Source organism: Dasypus novemcinctus, chromosome 30 (genome assembly GCF_030445035.2).
Source record: "Dasypus novemcinctus isolate mDasNov1 chromosome 30, mDasNov1.1.hap2, whole genome shotgun sequence".
Lineage (NCBI taxonomy): Eukaryota > Metazoa > Chordata > Mammalia > Cingulata > Dasypodidae > Dasypus > Dasypus novemcinctus.
Window position 1 is genome coordinate 40,474,373 of NC_080702.1, and position 26,053 is coordinate 40,500,425.

At 39.0% G+C, this 26,053-nt stretch overlaps 1 pseudogene; it reads left to right on the forward strand.

The window, feature by feature from the left end:
- LOC131276831 (vomeronasal type-2 receptor 116-like) overlaps positions 1–26,053 on the forward strand; it is a 38,877-nt pseudogene that overhangs the window by 10,994 nt on the left and 1,830 nt on the right.

Consider the following 26,053-nt stretch of genomic DNA (forward strand, 5'->3'; position numbering starts at 1 on the left):
GCTTATCATAGATTTCACCCATGTAGATGTCACCTTACATACTTCCCCTACCCCTCGACTTCCTGTAAGCCTATCTTACAGTTTCTAGCTCTCTGAGGCAGCTTGCTTATTTCATATCATTGAGGTCATGCAGTATTTGTTGTTCAATGCCTGGGTTGCTTCACTAAACATAAGGTTCTCAAGATTCATCCATGTTATCACATGTGTTTGTAGTGTATTTTTTCTTAAAGCAGAGTAGTATTCCATTGTATGTATATACCACATTTTATTGATCTACTTATCTGTTGATGGGCATTTGGGTTGATTCCAACTTTTGTCGATAGTGAACAATGCTGCTATGAACATTGGTGTGCATATATAGGTCTGTGTCATTGACAGGGGACATATGGTTGAAGGGAGTTATACAGGGCATGTGTCCAGGGTGCATGGAAATGTTTGGATATACTCATAGTGGAAACAATTAAAAACAACAGCTGGGGGGTCCTGGGTTCCTGGCCGGGAGGGGGGGTTTCTGTCAGGGTCCCTAGGGGAGCAGTGGCAGTCTCCCAGGCACAATGGCAAGGACCAGGAAGGAATGAGGGTCCAACAGTGAGCCCCTGATACTAATGACTATGCTTGTGAGGCTATACACCAGAAATAAGAACAAGGCCTAGAGCAGCACTGTGCCCAGGAGTTCCCTCCTAACAGCCTCTGTGTTACTCAAATGTGGTCAGTCTCAAAGCCAAACTCACCATGTAAATGCAATGCCTTCCCCCAAGCATGGGACATGACACCCGCAGATGAGCCTCCCTGGCACCAAGGGATCACTACCAAGTACCAGCTGATGACATAACTAGAAAATGACCTTGAATTAAAGGTTCAACACAGACCAGCAGAATATCCCTTTCTACATATAATAACAGGAGTTAAAAATGCTTTTTAACTTAAAGTAAGGGGGAAATGGAAAAGACAAGTGAGTTTATATGGCTATGAGTCTCTAAAAAAGAGTCTGGAGGTTGTCAGAAGGATTGCCCTTATGCAAACCTGAGCAGAGTCTCAGAGACAGATAAAGTAGATTCTTATTCTTCAGCTTTGTGTAGACCAATCAGATTCCGGGGTGTGACTGGAGCAGAGCTTGGTGTTCATCCTCAACCTTTAGCCATGTGTGGCCCACTTGGCTTCCAGGGTGTGACTGGAGCAGGTCTTAGTGTTCATCCTCAATCTTCATCCGTGTGTGGACCAGTCAGCTTCTGGGATGTGACTGTAGCAGGGACTGATATTTTGTTCTTTCACAAGATATGTTTGGTTGAATTGTGGGTATCTGGAATACAGGTCCAGGACTCTGGGGCAGCTTGCTTGACCTGGCTATGGTGTATCCATGGGGTGATTCCAGCTAATTTAACTGCAATGGGGGTGGATAAAATGACAAGATAGGGTTCTTGCCATTGAGGGGTTAGTGGAGCTGATTTTCAGTCTTTAACCCAGACTACATCTCCCGGCTTATTCGGGTGTGTGGAGCTGCTTAAGCTAAGGGGGCCTTTTCTTGGACCCAGTGATGCAGTTTTTGTAGGGTTTTTCCTAAGCTGATCATTTGCTGAACTTTTGATAAGTTTCCTCTTTCTCTGAGATCCCCTTCTATATTTTGGATAAAGGGGGGGGGGGGCTCCCAAAGAGGATTTCATAAGGGGTTAGGCTTAGCTTTTGGCTTGGGCTGGCCCGAAATTGGAGGAGAGCACTCCTGAGTACTTACACCCTTGTTATCCCAGTTTCTTGGCAAATCTTGGCAATATAAGTGTTTATTGTACAGTTCATTTGTTCTCCTTTCCCTAAGCTTTGAGGACTGTAAGTGGTGTGCAGTTTCCATAGGATGTGCCGTGCTTTGGCCATCTTTTGAGTAATTTCAGAGATGAAAGTATGTCTGTTGTTAGAGCCAGTTGAGAAGGTTAGCCCATATCAAGGAATGATCTCCCTGAAGCTAACATTGGCTACTTCTTCAGCTTTTTCTGTTCAAGTAGGAAAGGCTTCCACCCAGTCAGAAAAGGTGAAAACGAGGGCTAGGAGATATTTAGAGCTTCTGGATCATGGCATTTCAGTGAAATCAACTACTAGATTTTTGAGGGGATTACTGATTCTTTGGTCTCCTGGGTTGTCCCCTGCTCCCACCCTGCCTTTCGCTTCCTTATACTTTGCCCGCCTGTTCCTCGTAACCTCCCTGTATTATGGCCCTTCTCAGCAGCAGTTTGTGCTGCTGCCTCCCTCCGCCCCTCCTCCCAGCCACTGTTATCTTCCCCCTCCCAGCCGATCGCTGTTCTCCCCGCCTCATTTCAACCGCCCTCATCCCGTATCCGCCCCGGCACAACCTCGGAAACAACCCCCTCTGCCATCAATGGCTTACGTCATAAACCGCAGGTCCGCCCTTGCCTCTGCAGCCAATCCTCAGCTGCCCCGCGGGCATGCCCCTCCCACAACCTCCCCGCCTCCATGACATTATAAAACCCCATGTACTTCCCGAATAAAATCAGACCTGCGCATAGACCTCGTCTCCGTGGTTTTTCCTCCATCGAACCGTGCGTCCCCACCAAGCCTTGAGCAGCCCGCTGCCGCCCCGGTCAGGCCGTGGCGTAGGCCCGATCCCCGGCAGCGACTCGCCTGCAGTGACCCGCCTGCAGTGCCGCAGCGGAGGCCAACACTGGGTCTCCTTTGGGTCCCAGGCAAATGTTAATTTTTGCACATGACATGCACCACTGGCATACAGCATGGGTGATAATGACTAGGTTTGGGATGTAGAAGAATCTTTCTAACAATTCTTTAAGATGGGTTTTTCCCAGGTGTGTTTTTTCATGGTAGTCTTGAACTACAGTCATGGATAATATTTGAGGCACGGCTCTTCTGTGATTGGGCAATATCTGCCACCCATTTGTTCCTTGTGTCCCACTGTCAGAGAGTATCCACTCTCTCTCGGCTTGAGTGTATTGCAGTTCCTGGTGATTCAGAGGTGGCAGGATAAGAGCAGGCAGTGTGTACTGGAGTTTATGATAATTAAGAAGTTGAGGAATGAGGGAAGTGGCCAGGTTTTCAGATAGGGATCCTTCCCATGCCACTCTTTCGGTTCCAGCATCTTCCCTATGACTTCCTTGAGCGATGGGGCTGTGGCTTGTCTGGTGTCCCTTGCAGTGCATCACACTCGCTTTGATACTTTCCAAACTGCTTCAAGTAGTTCCAGAATCTACATGCCATATTTAATGCTCTTTCCTCCTGAGTTAATGAGTCCTTATTATTTGTATAAGGCTCCATGCATGTGCAGGGTAAGGAAGGCATATATGGAATCTGCATAGATGTTAACCTTGGCCCCAGCCACAAGTTGTAGGGCTCAGGAAAGTGCAAGGGTTTTGACTTTTTGTGCTGATGTGTTACCTGGGAGGAGGTGGGCATCTACTGTGTTCTCAGATGTTATTACAGCATATCCTGCTTGCTGATCACTGCCCTGAGTAAACTCCCATCCATGAAGAACTCCATGTTGGTATTTGGTAGTGGCTGGTCTTGAATGTCCAGCTGGATGGAATGAACTTCTTGCAATATTTCCAGACAGTTATCAGTTGGAATTCCCAGCTTGGTGTGTAGCAGAATAGCAGGGTTCAGGGTTTTTACAATTCCAGTTGGATGGACAGATTTTCACATAATAGAGTTTGATATTTAATCAAGTCACTGTTAGTAAGCCAGTGTGTTCCTTTGGTTTATAAGATTGTAATTACTGCACGTGGAAGCTAAAAAATCATAGTTTGCACAAGGGTTAACTTTATGATTTCTATTGTTAAGATTGCTGCAGCTGCTACAGCTTGCAGGCATGAGGCCCATCCCTGGGCTACAGTGTCCAGTTGTTTGGATAGATAAGCTACAATTCTTTGCCAGGAACCCAGGTACTGTGTGGGTACTACTGCAATGCTTTGGTGATTATGAACATATATTAAGAAAGTTTTTCTGCGATCTGGAATTCCAAGGCTTGGTGCTTCCATCAGAGCTTGTTTAAGAGCACTGAAAGCATCCTTCTGTGGGATTTCCCAGAGCAGAAGATCATGATCTCCCCCCTTTGTGGCAGCATATAAAGGGCATGTGAGGACCCCAAAATTGGGGGTCCAAATGTGGCAGAATCTAGCTTCTCCAAGGATTTCTTACAACTTTTGGCAGGTATTGGGTTCAGGGAGGCAACAGATCACTTTCTTTCTTTCAAGTCCCCATTCATGGTGCCCCTACACTATTTTATAACCTAGATATTTGACCTGAGGTAGGCAGATTTGGGCTTTTCTCTTGGACACGTGAAGTCCTTTTGTTGGAGATATTTTAAAAAGACATGGGTTCTGCTAGCACTGTCTTGGTAGTTGGCACTTCCAAGCTTGAGGACATCTACATATTGGAGGAGAAAACAGTTATGGCTTTCTGATTTAAAGGATTTGAGATCACTGGCCAGAGCTTGTCCAAAAGTAGTGGGTGCATTTTTAAATCTCTGAAGGAGTTGTGTCCAACTTAGCTGCTGCTTTTCACTGGAGTTCAGATTGTCCCAGGTAAAGGTGAAAATCAGTTGGCTCTAGGGCACTATCTGAAAGCAGAAGATGGCATCTTCACGATCTGGTCATGAAAAGTAGATTTCTGATGAGCATATCAATCTGAGGAGATTGTATGGATTAGGGACTACAGGATGTAGAGTTATTACTGCTGCATTGACTGCTCATAAGTCCTGGACCGGGCAGTAATCCCCATCAGCCTTTTTCCTGGGAAGAGTGGGGTATTCCATGGAGATTGGCATGGCCTTAGTATGCCTTCATTTAGCAATCTCTAAATATGTAGCCAGACTTTTTCTTGCCCTTCACGTGAAACTGGATATTTATGCTCACTGGGCTGGCTGTGGGATTTGTTTCAATAATAATTGGAGGAATGTCATGTGCCATCCACTTTAGTTTGCCCTCTGCCCATATTTTGGACACATCTTTGAAGGGGAGCTGTGTGACCATAGATTGGTTCATTTCACTGAGGCAAAAGAGACTCCATTTCTCCTGCAGAGGGAGGGTTAGCACTATTTTTGGAGGGCTTGGTGGTCCAGTGTTATTGTGGATTGCCCTGTGGCATTAAAGATAATTTGAGCTTGCAGTTTGTTTAGACAGCAAGTCTCAACCCAAGAGGGGGCACTCTGGGAGATACAAGAATTCATGAATGGTGTCCTAACCTCCAATGTTACAGGTCCTGGCTTGGAGGAATGTCCACTGGGGACTTTTACCAGTTGCCCCTACGATAGTGGATTGTCTTTTTTATAATGGCCAGACTGGTTTGGTCATTACAGAGTGCTGAGCCCCAGTATTGACCATCATATGTATGGATAAACCCCCAATTTGGACTCCGACCATAGGCTCTGTGGGACAGAGAAAATAGGAGCCCGGTCTGTCCTAATAATCACAATCAGAGTCTTCTATTCCTGTGAGTCCAATGAAGTGATTTGCATGTCTTCCTTCTGAATTTTTGCTAACCCAGTGTTCAGTTTGTGACACTCCACTAGCTCTCCTTGATAATGCTTAGGCTGCTTTTTTTTCCAGTGATGGAGTAGAGTGGCCTGCTGGGACATTCCTGCTTCCAGTGTCCCTCCTCCCCTCAGTATGCATACTGATTTCACCCTTTGGGTGGGATCCTCTCTTTTCTTGGGGCAGGGGTTTCCTAATTTATTTCCCTTGACACAGGTTTGCTTCTTTTGATGATTGTTTCTGGGAGAAAGTCTACTTTTTTTCATCTTCCACTTCTCTTCCCTCCTGGTCTCTACATCGTGGTTGATGTAAACCTTGGTGGCTATTTCCTAGAACTGAGAAATATTCATTCCAGCAAAGCCATCCAACTTTTGTAGCTTTCTGAGATGTCAACCTGTGGTTGGGCAACAAATGCTGCATTGACCATTGTTTGGTTTTCCGGAGAATCTGGATTAAAGGATGTGAATACACAAAATGCCTCACACAGTCTGTCATAGAACTGAGCCAGACATTCATTGAGAGTTTGTAGGAATTGGGTGGTTTTTGCCACGTTTACTGCTTTTTGGCTCCCAGCTCTGAAACCTTCAACTATGGCGCTATGGAAAGTTTCTAGTCAGTTGAGCCCAGTTGCATTATTGGGATCCCATTGGTGGTCCTTGTCGGGGAACTGGATGTGGGCATTTTGGTCACTGTCCAAGTTTCGCTCAGGTGGGTGCTCTTTGAGGCAGGTTATAGCCCCTTGTGTGACCCACATTCTTTCTTCAAAGTTAAGTAAGATCATAATGAGTTGTTTACAATCAGTACAGGCGGGTTTGATGTACTGGAAGAGGTCTGCCCTGGCCTGAGGTTTCTCCAAGTATGGAGGGGTATGGCTTTTCCAGTTAAATAAGTCCATTGTAGTCAAGGGCTGGGACACATATGTATAGTTTCCCCCTTGAATCTGGCCATCTGTGTCATAATAAATTTGACCTTGGTCTTCATGGAGTACGGAAGCCCTTCTCCCTGTTCTCCTCGCTTCTGAGGCTCCTCATGATCTAAATTGTTGTTTCTCAGGGACTCCTTCCTAACTGATGGTCAGCACTGGGCTGCCAGGGGACATGGCTGTGCAGAAGGCTGTGCTGCATTTTTCAGTGCAGATGGTGACAAAGACAGCTGGAGGGATGGTGTGGGTGGTGCAGTTCCCAGCACAGATGACAACAGGGGAGCACTGCTTAGGGAAATTGGCTCATCCCCTTTCCTTAGGACGGACACTATAGGAGCACTTGCATAGGGTGGCAGGAGGTAATTTTCATTTGGCTGAATGGGTGGGTTGGCACTGGATTTAGGGCTCACTTCCTGTGGACCACTTTCACAGTGCTTGTTTGGCCTAGTCCCTGGGACAGCTCTTCTCGGTTTTTGTATTAGGCATATCCTGACTTCTGTAGTTGTACCCTTCCCTAACCAGGGCAGATTTTGACTTATAACATCTTGCCAGGCATCAACATAGGGGAACTGGCCATGGTGCCCGGGTTTTCTGGTTACTATGTTGTGGACTTTATGGATGATCTGGGGGTCAAAAAAGATCCAGCCCATGCCAAAAGTTGGTCATTCTAATTCAGAAAGCATTTTAAGCTTTCCTGGCTGGAACTTTATGATATACATCGCCATGGAATGCTCAGGGAAAGTTTTTTAGCATACAACCTAATGTGGTCCTACTTTGTGTTTTTTCCATGTTTCCACCCTATGCCAATGCGGCACAACACTCACTCAGCCTTAAGCTTCATACATTTCCAGCCACCTCCCTCACAGGACCTTATGGCACCTTTTAGCCTTAGCAGGTCAGTATAAACCCCTGACTCAGAAGAGGGTCCCTGTGCAGGGAGACCATCCAAACCACACTTGACTGGATGAGGTCACCACAGAACCATGGATCAGGACTCTGCAATGGCACTGCAGAAGTGTGTTTCTGCATCTCACTTATTTTCCACAATCACACACACACAAACACCCCTTTCCTTTTCTCGGACCTAGAGAAGACCACTTCCTCTCTTTTCCTCAGGAGTACTGGGGTCTCCTCTTGAGAACTGAGCAGGGTCCCCTCCTATTTTTTTTCAGAATTATGTTTTGCCCCTGGGTGTCTTACATTTCTGGCATGCTGAACTGTTTGCTTCATTCTCAGTGTATCCAGTGTCTCTCGGTTCTCCAGGAGGGCTCTTGTGGAGTCCACAAACTCTTTCTAAACTAAAGGAGAGTCCAGAGGCACCCATGTCAGGGGTTCACCTGGGCCCTCCCAGCCTACTCAGAGAAGTCCTGGAGAGGCAGTCAACTGTTGCTGGCTCTGACCTTCTCAGTGTATCCTGGATGAGCCCCAAGAGATGTTGTAGCAGAGAGAAGTTGGGTGTAAATGATATTGAAGGCCAGGAGGAGAAAATTCTGAGAAGAAAGATTTATTACAACTTGCCAAACTTGGAAGATTCTTGTCCTAATAAAAACTGAATAAGAATTTTGGGTCCCTTTTATATAGAGGATGTGGGAGTGGGGAGTCAAATGGTGCTTATATAAAAAATGAATTATTGTTAGTTTCATCATGTGTTTTATCTGAGTGTCAAATAGGTTATATACTCCAGGTGAACTTCAATTAACACATATTCTCCACATTCCAGGTAAGATTTTAACATGACCCCCCCCCCCACCCCCGCATTCTGGTTAATCTTTAATTACCACTTCCCTGAATATCCAAAGCCTATAGAGTCTATTCTTCTCAGTTGGCTTTCCAGAGAAATAGGCATACTTGGATATAGAATAAGTTTGCATTTATGCACAGGTCTTATTAATATGAAGTTGAGTGTATGAAATGAGGTCCAGGGCTGACTCAAGAACTAGATTAAGTACCAGGAGTAGTGTCACCATTTTTATTAAGACTTGGGTTCCATGTGGAGGAAAAGATTCACTAGGCTGGATCAGATCTTGAAGGTCTTTTAATGCTGGCCTAGGAAGTATGTATTTCCTCTGGAATTGAGTAAGTCATACCTTCATCTGGTAACCATGTGTGGTTTAAAGCAGAATGATCACAGACCTAGCAGAAAAGGTAAAAGAAAAGAGAAGTGATCAGAATTATTGGAAGTCTTATTTAAAGGAAAAGTGGTGGTGTTTGGCAGCTACTTCAGGGTTTTATCTCAACTAGAAGGCAAAAACAAACTATATTGAAGCATCATATGTGGGATCCAGCAGGGGAGGGAAAGGAAAAAGAATTAAGTTAAAACAAAATAGGATGCTGAATTGACCCCCATTTCAAGGAAAAAAAAGATTATTTTCAGAAAAGTGAACAAGCCTATGAATGTGTTTCTTCTATCATTTAAGATGAACACCTTCACATTATTATTTTCTTCTACAGTACCTTCATAAGTGTTTCTGGATATTCAATAAATAATGAATTCAACGCTAATATTTTCTGTTTGTTTTATTGTGTTTTACTTTGGCAGTTTGTCAGTAATCTGACCTTTGTGGTTCCTGGAAAAACTAATAAATCCTTCATAGTCTACAAATTCACCCCAACGTATTCATGGGCGGCTTGATTTTTACTCGCTCTACCTATCACATATTGGCTATCTTTTAAAAGGAAAAAAAAACCTATCATATGTTTTGGAAATTTCTCCTACATTATTTCTTCACATTTCGATTTTCAGTTATTCACTCTGCTTTTTATGTCTCAAACATTTTTCATGCTGGAATTACTCTAGAGAAACTCTGTAAGTCTTATTTTCTTAAAATTTTTCATCTCTTTCACACTATTGTGAGGTCTTGATAATTTCCACAGAACTATGTCTCAAATGTCAAACTTCTGATGAGTATGTTCAGCTCAGGTAAAGATTTTGCTCTTCATACTCTAATTTGATAATTTATTTTCACTAGTATATTCATTGCTTTTATGTTCTCTAATTTTTCTTTATCATATCTGTCTCTTTGTGATTTATATATGCATTTTAAAATTTATTTTTAATTGTATTTTTTGAATAAACATACAACACAAAAAATGGTGCCTTTCTACACATGCCTCTTCTGTCACTTTTACGTAACCTGTCATTGATGCTAGGGTTGGCGTATACTCAGGAGACTTGAATCTTTGGACTGTCCATGTGCCAGCTGGGCCCTGAGTCTCTGAGTCTGACAGCTCCTACCCTCTGGTTCATTGGACTTACACAGGCCAGCTACCAGGGAGTTAAGGTGATCAACCATCAAACCAGAGAACTGAGAGTGCCTGCAACTGCCAGCAGGAGAAATGCATCCAACATCCATGTGGAATCTAAGCCCCTTCTTGATATAGATGTGGAGTGGACATCACCATCCCAGGGCCACAGGATGGAGGGAGAAACAAATGAATTAGAGTGGACTTAATGACATTCTACTATGGAAATATTGTGAATAGTAATGGAAGAAATTGTAGCACTGATCTGGAGAAAGAGGCCACAGTAGTTGCTGAGGGCAGGTTGAGGGAAGAAGTGATGTGATATGGGGGCATTTTCAGGACTTGGAGTTGCCATGAATGATGTTGCAGGGACAGATGCTGGACATTACAACATCCTGCTAAAACACACTGTGTAGACTGTGGGAGAGTGTAAACTACAATGTGGACTGTTATCCATGTGGTGCGGTGGTGCTCCAGGGTGTGTATGCCAAGTACAATGACTGTGCCACTGTGGTTGAGGGGGTTGTTGAAGTCAGAGGATTGGGGTGGGTGGGTAGTGGTATATGGGAACCACTTATATTTTTTAATGTAATATTAAAAAATAAAAATAAATAAAAAAAGGAATGAAGTAGATGAGGTTCCCTATAACACAAACCCCACCCTACCCTACTCCTCCCACATCAACAACCTCTTTCATCATTGTGGCACATTCATTGCATTTGGTGATTACATTTCATAGCATTGCTGCACTGTATGGATAATAGTTTATATTGTGGTTTACACTCTCTCCCAGTCCAATTAGTGGGCTATGGCAGGATGCATAATATCCAGCACCTGCCCATGCAATATCATTTAGGACAACTCCATGCCCTATAAATGTCCCCAATCATATCTCAAAGAAGCAAAGAATGTTATGTGTAAAAAGAAACAAATCATATGAATTAAAAGGCATACACATCCATCACATGCTTCCTTGAGGAGCTTACTTATATTTCATTTAAATTCATGTTTAATTCACATTAGTTATATTTTTCCTAAGTGAATTAATCTCCCATTTGTTGACTGCCAAACTAACTTTATTATTAATAATTTTCCTCATGTGCACTGCAATATTAATATGCTATCTTAAGTATTAAAATTTCTCTCTCCATTCAAGATTCACTCCTGTGTGTGTCAATGAATTCTCATGAACCTTTAACACAGAGGTAGGATTTTCATAAATATTCAAGTATAGTTTTTAAAATTACAACCTCAGTCCTCTGTGAACTGTTATTTTTTAACAAATCAATTTTATTGTCATGTATTAATAAAACATAAATTCATCTGAGATGTACAATCAATGATATTTGATGTAGTCACATATTTGCGCATCCATTACTTCATTCATTCTTAGTGCATTCTCATTATTCCAATAATAAAACAAAATAAAAAACAAAAAGCAAAATCATGACCTCTTGATCTCTCTATTCTTTCCGTCATGCACAGCTGCTCTTCTTTTTTATTCTCTCATTATATTTTTATTTGTTTCCCAAAACTGTCTTACAAACAGAATATACTGTTATATTTTATGTATGTTTATACTTTGTTTTGTATGGTCCCCCAGTGTCTTATTTTTTTCACTTTATTTTCAATGAACTTTTAGGTTACAGAAAAGTCTGTTTGAAAATATAGGAAATTCTCATTTCTTCCAACCCTTTCCTCTGTCATATTTTCCCCTATTAAGAACATCTTGTAACACTGATATAAAGAGAGTTGTCACCACAGGTTCTGAAGGGAGGGACAGGGAAGAATAGGTGCAACATTGGTCATTTTGGGGACATTGGAATTGTTCTGCATGAATTTCCAAAGACAGATATAAGCCATTATAAATGACAAAACCCATAAAATTGCATGGTGCAAAGTGTAAGCCATAATGCTGACTATAACCTGTGGTTTGTAGCAATTCTTCAATATGCGTTCATCAATTGACACAAGTGTTCCACACTAATGAAAGATGTTATTCATAGGGGAAAATATGAATGGGGGAGGTAGAAGAACCATTGATATCCCCTATGTTATTGCTCTAACATTTCTTTACTCTAAAACTTCTTTAAAAATAAAGTTAAAAAACTACAAGCTTTTTTAACTGAAAACTGTATTTATACCTGATTCAGAATATTTCAAGACTTTCAACTTCCTTTCAGATTCCAGACTTATCACCTTTCTGAGCAAATGCATTGCTCTACATTCATAAACATTTTCCAAAGTCCGATGTTAAAAGTTGGAGTCTCAATTCCTGACCCCACACTATTCCACATTAGCCTCCTCTTATCATATCTAGAACCAAGCAACAATTTCTTGAAAACTAGAATGATTGAAATTTCAGTTACAAAGCCAGGAATTTAGAAAGGAAAAATTGTATTACAAGGTAGGTCTTCTTTAGTCCATCATGTATTGGAAAAGGGGATATTTTTCCTCAATATCACCAGGGAAGGGCCACCTGGATATGATTGCATTTACATTTTGATAGCTCTTTCTGCCAATTTTGAACCCTTGGACCACAAACTTCCCATTAATCTTTGGAATAATATTCATCCCTATATATCCTCAAATATTGAAAGGAACTTACCAGCATCTAAGACTGCAAAATAGCCACAGTGGAGCACAGTGACATGTGACCTTCACTCCTACCTGAAAGGGAAAGAATAAGCCTTGTTGTCTGTTTAGGTTGTCTGTTTCTGGGGTAACATGAGCTCTACCAACCATAGCCTAAGGGATCATTAACTATCTCTAGTCAGAGAAGGCAAACTTGAGTGGTGTAGACCATAAATTTATGTGTATTCCCACAACTTAGAACTCTTTCCCTTTACCATTGATTCACTTGTAAGTGGATGTGCTTGCCCAATGAGCACATCTTTAAATTCCCTTTAAAGTCAGTTGCCATAAGCCCTCTCCCCTTTTTTTAATACCAGGGTAATAGAAATCTATAGGTGTTGCATGTGCCACCGATGTTCAATGTGGTAGAGTGTGTGAGGTGCTTTCCAGCTACTTTCTCTGTCTTATGTTGAGAAAAGAAAAGAGTTTCCAACATAAGACCATGCTCCCACAAAAATGCAAATATTAGTGGAAAGCAATCTGGAGGTGAAGGAATGGATCAGTATAACTTGTTGATCTATGGGTTTAAGATGGTTTATAAGGACTGAGGTGTAAATACATGTGTCAATTTTAGTAATTCAAAATGCACATTTATTTCTACATTGTTCTTAAGGTACTGATTTGTGAGTTTTGATTTTAGCATGACTGTTTCTTATCCGGGCACAGACACGTCGACGTGTGGGTGACTGATCAAATGAAAGGCTTGCAGACTTGGGTCTGCCATATAGTATATGTTGCTACACTGGGACCTATGTATTTTAGAATACCCATATCAATGGACTCTGGAGTCCATGATCCCAGGATGCTCTTCCTAAAACTTGACCAGCATAAGTCCTTCATGACACAGCATTTTTCTGATGGGATGGACACTAGTTCATTGACTACACCTGCTGCACTGACAAAGTTTAGGCTAAAACTTCCTGGAGAGGAGGTGGTCCCTGGATCCTTATTGATGAAATCATAGCGCCTATGGGTGAAGAGGATAATCCAAACATGTTTTCAACCATTGATTTACACCTGGGCACAGGACCTCAGATGCAGAGCCTAAGGGCAAAATATGTTCAGTTCCCCCTATTGTCCTTGAGGATATGGAAAAGCTTAGCAAAAAGAGATCATTGGAGAAATTAGACTCCCCTTTCCAGATCATAATAATATCCTGCACAAAAAAATACATGCACATATCTATATATCTATATATCTATATCTATATCTATATCTATAGATACATCTGTTTGTGGCTACAGGTTCCATTTCATCTCTGTCTGATAAATACTTTGCACACATGTAAAGCTTTGGCTGTGATTCATGGAGACAGTTCTGCGATGTACCCACTGATTTTTATTTTCCTGCTCCTTCAGCTTCCCCTCTCTGCATGGCTATTAACAGATCCTACCTGCTTCCACAGAATGAAACCCAGTGTATTTAAGGATGGAGACCTGATTATAGGTGGATTTTTCCCCCTTTATACATTTCTAACAAATTTTTGGATCACCCAGCCCACCAAGGAAGTCTATTTACAGCAGTAAGTGCTTTTTCATTCATTTTCTGCATTATTATTAGGTTGAATGCTGCCTAGGCAATTTGCTGATGGCTTGATCAACATTCTCCACATTACCTGCCCTGCCATTCACACCTGCTACCCACATCCCAGGATATGAGTAATTTATTTTGTTTCTTCCTACTGCTATTTTTTCTTTCAAATGGGAACGAGAATATTCTAATTTTCTTTCTTTTAGTTTCCATGACTTTCCCTTTTCCAGTGCTGGAATCCAAGTGAGACAGCCCTCTCCAAAAAGCTCCACTTCTCCTTGCCTTTCCTCCTGAGTCTGCTGCCACAAGCAGTGGATCAAGTGATATGTCTTAGAAAACCTATCCTTTGGCATTAGAGCTTGGCTAAAAGGTTTCAGGTAAATATCTGTTCCCCAAACAAGGGTTTGCTAATTATTCTTTCCCCATGAAGATAGTTACTAATATTCTTACCAAGATGACCCATGTATATGTGTCCCCCACGCATGGTCAGATTTCTTACTGTAGGCATCTGGATACTGTTTGAAATATCTCTGTATCATCACCTCTCGGGCTTCATTCATGCCTCCTCGAACAGCCTGCCTGACCAGGTATAAGAGATGTATCATTTGTGAGATATTTTCAACTCCAGCTTGATTCTGATTCATGGGGGCATTTAAACTACCTCCGTTTTTAGATTTCTGAGACTGCCAGTTCTATATCTGATGGTGTAATTAATGAATTGATGAACTGAAACTTCAAGGGATCACGATTCAAAAAAATTGATAAAAAAAATTCAGGAGATTCCAGCAGATAGTTTCTGCTAATGTGAGAAGAGGGGATTTCACTCAGTAAAATGATGCGTTAATGCTTTTTGAAAGTGCCTGAAGCATATAATTTGCAAGCAGTTCCGCAAAATTTTGACAGGGGATGGAAGGGTTAGAAATTTGGGACCTCTTTCTCGTTCGAAGGAGTTTGCAACTAAATTTTCTGTCTTCACATTTCTGGATATTTGCCTATCTCTTCCATTCTTTAATACTCCTCCAATGCTTCCCTGCTTATTTCCTCTCCATAATTTTCCAAAATATATTTGTCCCATTGTCATCAATGACTGATGCACACACCTCATTCTGAAGGATGCTGCTGGTTCCTGCCTTTTAATGCAGGAGTAGAGCTTGGCTCATTCAGGGACATTTGGAGCTGAATTTCCTGGGGTAGGAGGCCAGATTTTCTCATCTGTCCCAACTTGCTTTAAGAACCCGATAAGACCGAGGGAAAGAGTGGTGTAATGTCTGACAGAAGAGGAAGCACTAACTGCTTTTCTTCTTACACTCTGCTATCCACTCAAACCACCTCAGGGGTGGCGATTTGCCTTTCAGGGCTTTGGCCATTTTTCTATTCGCATCTAGGCCTTTTCACTTTTTAAGAATATTGTTGTTAGTGGAATTAACAAGAGCATTTTCATTAAAAATTCATTTCATCGTTATGTTGTTGCTAGCTTTAAATATTTTTCCATAACATATCTTTAAATATAAAACAACATGAAATTTCAGTTAAAGTAAAATTTAGCTATATTTTCTTTTATTTTGAGTGCCTTTCTGGCCATATCTTCCTGATCTACAGGTTGATAAATAGATGTGCTTATTCTACTACTTTGTGTTTCCTTTGAGAACTGGAAAGATTTTGCCTCAAGTATGTAGTAGTTTACCTCATTTATATTCCAAAATTATATACTTTCATCACTAATGAAACAATTCATTATTCCAAGACCAGCTTGGTAATGCGTGAAATACTCAAACACAGTTTGGTTCTCCATTTTCTGTTCTGTCCTGTTGATATATCCATATCTTCCAATGCCATTCCCATTCTGTTTAAAATATTGTGCCTAATTAATTGCAATTATTGGTTTCTCTGTTATATTCTCCCCTTAGTGTTCTCAATTATTTCAATAATTTCCTGAACTTACCATATTTCCAGAAACCTCAAACTGTATTAACATTAACTTTATAAATGTCTCAGTGATTTTTAAAAATAGTTTATAATAACATATATACCACTCAAATATTCCAAATGATTATTGTGCTGCCGAAAACAACATCCATTACCCAAATGTGTACATTACCTCTAAGAATGTATCCATGCCCACTAAAAAATAATTCCACCTTCTCCTTCACCTCATCCTCTGTGCCCTGGTTACTGGGAATCTACTAATTGTGCTAACTTTTTTTTTAAACAATCAATTTTATTGATACATATTCATGAAGCATACAATTCATCAAAAGTGTGCAATCAATGATATTTGGTGTTATCACATATTTCTGCATTCATTACTTCAATCATTATTAGAAAACTTTCATTAATTCAATAATAATACTACTAAACTTTTATAGAACGTTTGTAGACTATTGACGTAGTTGTAATATTTTGGGGGATGTATGAGGGATTGAGTGTGGGACCTCTTACATGGAAAGCATGTGCTCAACCACTGAATTAGACCCACTTCCCTGTTTGTTATGAATTTACATTCCTCAGTAGAGCTTTGTGGTCTTGTTCACAGGGAACAGACAAATTGATTTATAGGTAAATTTACAGTGAATTTATTGTTAAAATATGTCTTAATGATATCAATTATGAATTATATTAATTTTTACTTGTATTAAAATATATAAATGAAATTTCCCAATATTATACCATTATTAATATTAAGAATTTATTATTCATCTATTGCTACCGTATCTATTTCCCATAAAACTTAATAAATTATTGATATTATATTTAAACATTGTTAAGAGTTGTATATATTTGGTTGACTACTTCCTTTTCAATTACAAATAGTTTTCACATTTTTTCTTGGGTTTCCTATGTGAACCATCTTGCTTCCAGCAAGATTGTGGTTTGCTCCTTTCTTTCCATTCTTTTTTGCCTGTTATTTTATTGCATTCTGTAATAGGCTAGTAATGCCAGTAAGGTACAAGGCAATCCTGGAATTAACAGACCTCATTCTCCCCTTGATTTTAAAGGTAATGCTTTTTGTTCAGGGATTCTTCAAGCACAGGACATACCGCAATACATGAAGCATATGACATTCTGCATCAGCAAACTTGGCTAATGGGTTTGGCCCATTCAGATCATGAATGGGGAGAGTATTAGACTGTGCAGATCAGCCCCTGTGTGGGGGTGATCCTTCCATGCCTGACCTTCAGCCACCTCCAATTTTGATTCACTATCTTTGCATTAAGCAAACTCTAATTTCTCAATTTAAGTGCATTTTTGTTTTTGTGTTTAATCATATTAAGAAAATACTCTTCTCCTAAACAAATGTATTCAGTTAGATGCTCAATGTTCTTTAATGCTTCATCTACTTATTTGAGTGTGCACTTTTTTATCATAGCAGAAAAGTGAAGACTGATAAACTATTACCTAATTCGCTAATAGTACTTTTTTACGATTATTTCATATTATTTTCTGCTTGGTGTTTGTCACGGCTATGGTGCTCCTTCTTTTTCTATAATGTGGAAGAGATTACTACTAGATAATTCATTTTTTTTTCCATAGGGACTATAACATCCTACTTCCTTGTAAAATGTGTTTATAAGACACATATAAAGAAAAATGAAAACTTGAAAGCCAAAGTGTGTAGCTCTAAAGATACCCTAGATTACGAAAGTTAAAAACCATAATTAACCAGACGTAAGTATATTTATATATGGATGCGGATAAAATGCATCCTTAGGAATTGAGTGGTAGGTACATTCATAATAAAAAAAAGGTTCAAATGTTCACAATCGAATAGCAATTATTATAAATATATAATATCCTCAAACAAATAAAAAATGAAACAAGGTATAAACAAGGCATCATAGTGAGAAATTTCAATATTTCTCTCTAAAATGACAACATATATCTACTAAACATAAATTATATTTGAAAAATTTGACAAGTTTGATTGATTGAGCACATGTGGAAACCTGTGTCCAACTGTTGAAATGTACACTAAGCAAAAGCTATTGGAGTGTTAATCAAGCCTGTGAAAAAGGATGTTTGAAATGGATGCAGGAGCCTTTTGTTCTTCTTGGAAATTCAGTTGCCAAGTAAAACTATGAAAGGAATTTCATTTGTCCTGCAAAAGGAGTTATTAATAAAGGAAGTGGAACTGTGCACAAATCAACAATAAAGATGAAAAGAGTAAGGGTCATATGAAGGGAGTACAAAGGAAGATCTTGGATTAATTGTTAATGTTATTAGGATTGTAATATTTTAATTAAGAAATGGTTAAGAGACTTTCTAGCCATCATGACACCTTTCCCTTTAGTACACTACAGTGTTTCCAGTCCTGTTAGGTATAGGTATGGATCACCTTGCACTTCATCAGTTTTCTTCTCCGAAATATTCCTGCCTTGCATGATTCTTCCTATTCTGTGCTCTGATATTTTTCCCAGTATGTCACAGTTGGAAGAGGGCATGTCCACAACTTGATGGGGTAGAACCTAAGGCTAATTAATTATCAGTCTTCTTGTGGACAGTTCTCACCAAACAGATGTTATGCCCCTCTGCCTCTCTCGTCCTATTCTGCTTATGCTGTGGACACGAACTTTTGAAGAGATATATCCTTCAGTTGGAATTATTCTAAACTCATGATAATAATCCTGCTATTATATAAACCATTTAATAATGTGTTAATGTGAAAAAATAATTCTTGTTTCCTGATATAAAGAATAAATTAAAACTTCCTTTTGAATTTTTTCACTTATTACACTTTTCTTTGTATATAGGATCATCTTCCTCCAACAATGCAAAATTCAGTCATAGCCTTCAAATGTCTTTTAGATCTTTTAGGATTAGCTGATTTCCAAGGCTTCAAAAGTGCTAATCTAGAATGAGTCAATTGTGCTTTCAGCCTTAATTTGGTCATTTTATTGAATTTGAATATAATCATGATTTGAGTCTTCTGCCTAAATATATCTTTGCATTCCATACAGGTTTCAGACCAAGAACTACCAGTATGTTCTGGCCTTGGTTTTTGCTATTGAAGAGATCAACAGGAACCCCCATCTTTTGCCCAACATTACTTTGGGATTTGATCTCTACAATTCATTACCCAGTGAACAGAGGACGTTGGAGAATCCCATCATATGGCAATCAGGACTGGGCAAGGACATTCCTAATTACACCTGTAGGAAAGAGAGCAAGTCTGTAGCAGCCCTTATAGGAAAAACATGGGCTGTTTCTGCCCAGATTGGGACACTGCTGGAACTCTACAAAATTCCACAGGTCAGCCTCATTAGATGGGAGGGGTGATAAATTAATATTTCCTTTGCTAATTTCAGGGACCTTAAAAAGAAAAGGTCAAATGAAGGAATTGTGTTTACTCATGCCTCAAATGTTACAGCCAGTAAGCCAGTACACAGAGACATGGTGGGATGTTCACATGTCATTTTCTAGAACATTCGTGAAACCAAGTGAGTAAAACCAAAGGAGTTTCCTAGACCCTTGAAACTGATCAATTAGTTTCCATTATGGTTTCAGAGTTTGGGAGATGATTGGAAAATAAGAAGAGCAAATCTTCCCTTTTTCCTGTTTAAAACATTGTTTAATGAACCAGTGAGTAGGATTTACAACTCTGCTGAGGCTCAGGGCCCAGCTCCAATTTGGTCATTCTTGAGGTTCAAGTCTCCTGGATATACACAAATGCCAGTGCCAACCACAGGTCCAGTAAAAGTGACAGAAGAGGCATGTGTACAAAGGTCACATCTGAGTCCACCTCCATCACACTGAGGAACACAAATTCCAAAATAATATCCACTGACAACGCACTGAACTCCAGAGTCAGCTGCCATGATCATAGACCTGTGTGTCTCTGTAGCCCTCTGGAGCACCAGCACCTACGGTTGTATCTTCTTATCCAGGTCAGCTCACAGGGAGGTTGATGTTGGTCAATCACCACAACAAGGAACTGAGAGTGCCTACAAATCAAAGTAGGAGAATCACATCCATCAACCATGTGGGATTTGAGTGCTCTCTTGATATAAAAGTGGAGTGGAAATCACCAATCCAGGGTCCACAGGATGGAGGAGTAAAAAGGATTAGAGTGAACTTACTGGTTTTCCACTAAAGAAATATTCTTACCAGTGATGGAAGAAACTGTAGCATTGATCTGGAGAAAGTGGGTACTATAGTTGCTGAGGGCAGGGAGAGGGGAAAACAGATGTGATGTAGGGGCATTTTGGGGACTTGGAGTTGCTCAAAATTATATTGCAGGGACAGATGCTGGACATTAATATCCTGCCATAAACACTGAATGTAATGGGGGGAGAGGGTAAACTACAATGTAAACTCTAATCCATGTGGTGCAGCAATACTCCAAAATGTATTCACCAAATGCAATGAATGTGCTACCCTGATGAAAGATGTTGTTGATGTAGGAGTAGAGGTGGAATGGGATGTTGGGTATCTGGGAACCTCATATTTTTTAAGGTAACATTCTATGTGATCTATGTATCTTAAAAACAAAAGACAATTTAATTAAAAAAATAAATAAAAATAATACATTGCTTAATTTTCATCAAAGCTGATTTTGTGCTTCTGACCCATCTTCTTTCCCATACTGGTTCTTACACTCCTACCTTTAGCTTGCATTTGGCCTCTAAGACCCACAACTGAGTGATGATGGCAAGTGGTCAGCTCTTTATCAGATGGCTCCCAAGGACACAAGTTTGACACTTGCAATGGTCTCAATGATGCTCCATTTCAGCTGGAACTGGGTGGGACTAGTCATCTCAGAAGACAAGAGAGGTGTGAAGTTTCTATGGGACTTGAGAGCAGAAATGGATAAAAATGGAGTCTGTGCAGCCTTTTTGGAAATGATCCCTGTCACTGAGAGGACAATTAGCTCAAAAGACTGGCAATATCATTTACGCATCAGAGAATCATCAGTGAATGTGACTGTCATTTACGGTGATTCTGACCCCCTAATGGGATTGAGCTTTTGAAGATGGAGACTCTTCGTTTTAGGGAAAGTTTGGGTTACAACCTCACAATGGGATTTTCCCACCAGTGAGAGAAACTTTTTATTTGATTCATTCCATGGGGCCCTCATTTTTTCACACCACCTTGCTGATATGCCTGGTTTCAAAACTTTCATCCAGACAGTTAAACCTTAAAAATACCTGGAAGACTTTTACCTCACTAAATTGTGGTACCTCTTTGTAACACTCTGGAGAATTGTCCCCCCAATGTCTCCTTGGAGTTGTTGCCTTGGTGGCTATTTGACAAGGACATGAATGAAGGAAGTTATAATGTTTATAATGCAGTGTATGCTGTGGCTCAGAGCTTTCATGAAATGCTTCTTCAAATAGTCCAAATGGAGTTAGTGGAAAATGGAGATGGACTGGTGGTTTACCCTTGGCAGGTAATACCTCTTCCATTGAACAGCATGTGCAGTTCACAACATGTCATAATCATAAATTTCTTGGAACACAGCATATGCTCAAGTCAGGATGTTTAGGATTGTCTCTTGAAAACTGTAAGAGATGATATGCTTGTTCACTGTCTATGAGGTAAATCTATCCCTATGCAGAAATGGTAATGAACAGGCAGGTGCCAATGGCAGGGAGGGAAGGAGTTATTAATCAATGGCAATGCTTCTTGTTACTAAGGCCCTCAACATTCTGCCCACCTAAAGTTTTTAATATAAAATGCCTAGTCCTCTTCCTTTGAACACTTGCATGACAGCAGGAACAAACTAGTTTTTTAATTAGTTTTAGGCACAGTGTTAGATACTGTATATAAATTATATCATTTATTTCTACAACCTCTTCAGATATTGATGGCCTTGCTTGGGGAGAATTCTGTTAGCAATTGAGAGTGTTTAGATATGATTCTTCCAATAAGGTTTGTCTGTATCCCACACTCAGATTGTTTTGATATCATTGTACTTGAAGTTTTCTCCTGAAACTTAATATTTTATGCTATGAAATTTTAGCCTCCTTAAGGTTTCTTTTTTTTCTTAATTGAATGTTAATAATAAAATTGCCTTAGGAAGCCGGGATGACAGAGGATCAGGGATGTTCTGACCTCGGTGTTCTGTCCTTAATCAGAGGACACACTTCCTCACAGGTGTGTCTCTTTTAGCTTCACCCATTTCTGAAGAACATCCAACTTAACAATCCTGCTGGTGACCCAGTGTATTTTGATGATGAAGGGAAATTGGAAGCCAGTTATGACATTCTCAACTTTTGGAATTTTCCAGAAGGTTTTGGACTTAAAGTTAAAGTAGGACAATTTGACTCAGCTGTGCCACGAGATCAACAATTGTCTATATCTGAGGAGGTGATAGAATGGGCCACAGGATTTTCAGAGGTGGGTAGGACCCAATTACCATGCATAGTATTACACCAAAATATCAAAAATCTTGTCATGGAGATTGTAATAGGCAAGTTTCTCTAAGGAAACAGAATCAACAGGAGGTATCTGTGAATAGTAAGATTTAATAAAATTCTCTCATGTGACCATGGGGATGGCCAAGTCCAGATTCTGCAGGCAGGCTGAAAACAGGGGCTCCAATGAAGGTGCCATGAAGACCCTTGATCAGTTCCCAGGAGACGCTGCCTGTCCAAACAGGAGCTGGGAAGTTCTCTCCAAATCCTGAAATCAATTCCTGTTTTAAGGTAGTCAACTGATTGTATAAAACCTCATTCATTGTTGACAGAAATCTCCCTGGTGGATTGTACATGTAATCAGCCGTTTATGCAGTTTATTACATGATGATTAACATCCATAAATATCCTTTATAACAATTAACCCAGAGTTTAATTGACCAAACACTGACCATGTTAACACATTAACCTAACCAACACAGAGACTGTCTACCCTCCTTCCTGCTAAGTAAATGACCAAATAATTAGTTTAACCACTTACCTTTTCACTTCATAACTTTTCTCACCTATTATCCAAAGGATGGAAAAAGAAAACATTTATTTTAAGATACATAGCTAAATTAATATATTTCATTTCATGTAATAAACCTGATATCAATTAATTTGACTTAGGTATTTGAAATTTAAATTTATTGGTGCTCCAATACCCCAATATTTTAAATACCAGTGAAATAAAAGTTCACTGTTAAGAGCATGTATCTGATTTCTTCCCTGACTCCCAAATCTGTATGCAGTGAGAAGTGTTTTCCTGGATTCAGGAAAACCTTTCAGGAGGGAAAGGCTGCCTGTTGTTTTCTTTGCACCCCCTGCCCAGAGAATGAGATTTCCAATGAGACAGGTAAGTTTATGCCCACAAAAAAGTCCCCAAATCTCCTTTATATACCCAATTCACACAAGGTATTAGAAAGAATCTGGAGGACAACTACAGAAACAAAATTCGTCCTTCCTTTGTATAGTATTTCATTTTTACAATGAAAAATATTTCCCTTTGAAATGACACGAATTCTCTGCCCAGAACTAGCTTATTTGAGTCATTGTTCAGACACATGTAAGGCCAAATAGTCTCTAGGAATCGCTTTTGTTGATGCCACCAAATTAATACACCTTTCCTCCCTCTCTTGGAATTTAATACATGGTCTTACAAGTATCTGATTTCCATATTGAGTGAAAGCTTGTTTAGATTATATTTAAGTAATGTGTTTAGACCTTCCTCAGTTTCTGTGCCTAAAACTGTTCATGACACAGAGCAGATGCTCAGAATGTTTGGGAATGATTTTAGAAATATTTATTTATATTGTGTACAAAATGAGGATGATGTAACGTACCCTTAATGAGGAGTTTTAGTTTCCACTCTCCTAAAGTTCCTAGGTAATTGGGGAGAAAACATAGACTTTTTTTGTCCATGCTTAAAGCACACAGTGAATGTTTGACCAGGAACCTGTTGACCCGTACCTTCATTGGGAGGACGGGTCTTATGGGGTCATCAGAGAGGCAGGAACTTATTATTATGTAAAATGAGTGAAGGGAGGAATAAAATCTTGGCCAAATTATTATAAATATAGAAAAGGTAACCACCACTGCATATAATATTCAGAGATTCAGAGTACTGGAAAAGAGTTTAATGTGACAAGATCACACAGAATATTGAGGATGGGGTTTGAGATATGATGTAGAAGAGTCTTTAATATTCTTTTCATAATATAATTAACATTTTGAAATTATTCATATTCATGATATTAAATTATAGAATCACTTCAGTGGTGGTAAATTTCTACGTATTTTTGGTGATTAATATGCAATTTAATTCCCTGAAATGGTAACTATTGTTTCAGTTTTTTTAGACATGTTGTTCTCATGATATAACCTGGATTTAGACAACTTGGGAAAATGATTCCTGTACACATTGGTTATAAGGCAAGTTTGAGTAAATGCCCCATGTGCACATGTAAAAGAATAGTATATCCACAAAGTCAATTCTCACACATTTGGAGGTTAAGAAATACACTATTAAATAACCCATAGTTTAAAGTAAATAGTACGAAAGGATTTATGAAATGTTTAAAATTGAAATTGCCACATTTCATGTCTTATATGATAGGGCTAAAGGTATCCTCAGAGAATAATGTTTAACATTAAATTTTATATTCCTTTTTGTGTATTATTAGTATGCATATTTAAATGTAAAAAAATCTGATCTTTACATATCACAAACTAAAATAATAACATTAGAGTAAACATAAAGAAAGGGGAAGATTGAAAATAATAAGTATAAAAAGAAAATGTAATAAAAGACAAATATGAAAGGATAAAACTCAAAGCTAAATCTAATGAAAGGCAAACTGTTAGATAATGATAAATTGATAGAATAATGAATTAAGAAAAATTGCATAATAAATAATGAAAATACTTAAAAGTGGGAAATATGCACAGAAATATTAAATCATAAAAGGATAGTAAAATAACTTCATGCCAAAATATTTGAAAATTAAAATGAAATTCTCAAATTCCCATAAAAATAAAAGTTACCATAACGGTCCCATGAAAAATGGAAAATCTGAAAATATTCATATCTACTTAGGATATTAAACCATAGTTTAAAATTATATATATACTAAAAAAAATGGGAGACCAATGACTTCACTGAAAAATCCAACCAAACTTTCAAGGATAAAAGAATCCTTATCTACTCAAACTTTTCCAGATATTAAGAAAATCTGGAAAAACTGCACGTTTAATTTTATGAGAAGAGCTTAACTTTGGTACCAAAGTCTGATAACATTGTTGTAAGAAAAAAATTAATGGGTCACTTTTCTCTTGAGCCTAAACTCACATTTGCTGAAAAGAAAAGCTGCAATCCAAATCCAGCTCTATAACATAAAGAACTTATTGTGATGAGGTTTGTGTTATGCAAAAAACATCAGTTCGTGAGCACCTTGAAAAGGAGAAACCATCACTTCAAAAAAAATCAGGAAAACATTGAATAAAATTGAGCATCCATTCATTATTTAAAACCAAACAAAACCATTGTTTACCAAATTAGAAATAGAAGGGAACAACCAACGTTGAATAAAATGTGTAAAATAGATCTACCCAGTGAGAAGTCATTCCTAGCATGTATAGAGTGCTTTTACTAAAGCACAAGAGAGACAGAAAATAAAAAGCGCATGGCTTGAGCATCAGCTCTTTCCTCAAAAACATCTTGAAATGTGCAATGCACATTTGAGCTTGAGTTCAGATTAATTATTCACCAAGAAATTCCAAGCAAAATTCATAGTGAAAATCTCAAAACATCCCCCATAATAGCAAAAATTAAACAACTTCCATGTCAAGGGTCTAAGAGAACATGGTCTAACTGGAATGAATGTTGATTGCTAGAATTAAAACTGGTGTAACTAGTGGGAAAAGTGGATGACATTATTTACAAAAATGAATATTTATATAGCATATGACCTAGTAATGGAGTATCATATTTGTACTAGATGTCTAAAGATGCTCAGAGCAGCATTATTGATAATAATCAAAATGCATAAACATCTATCACCAGTAAATTTTGTAAATAAAATATGATGTATATCCAGCAATATAAGTGAATACTTTTTACTACTTCACACCCCAAAAAGATAACTATATTTTAAAAATATAAAATAACTATTGTTTGGGAGTAATCACAGAAATTGTAATTCTAATGCCCTGTTTGTGGGAATGCAATTGAGTTCAGCCACTGTGGAAAGCATTACAGGACTTCCTTTAAAATTTAAATATAGAATCACCACATGACCTGGCAATCCACTTCTAGGTTTATATTACATGTGAAAAGAGGTTCTCAG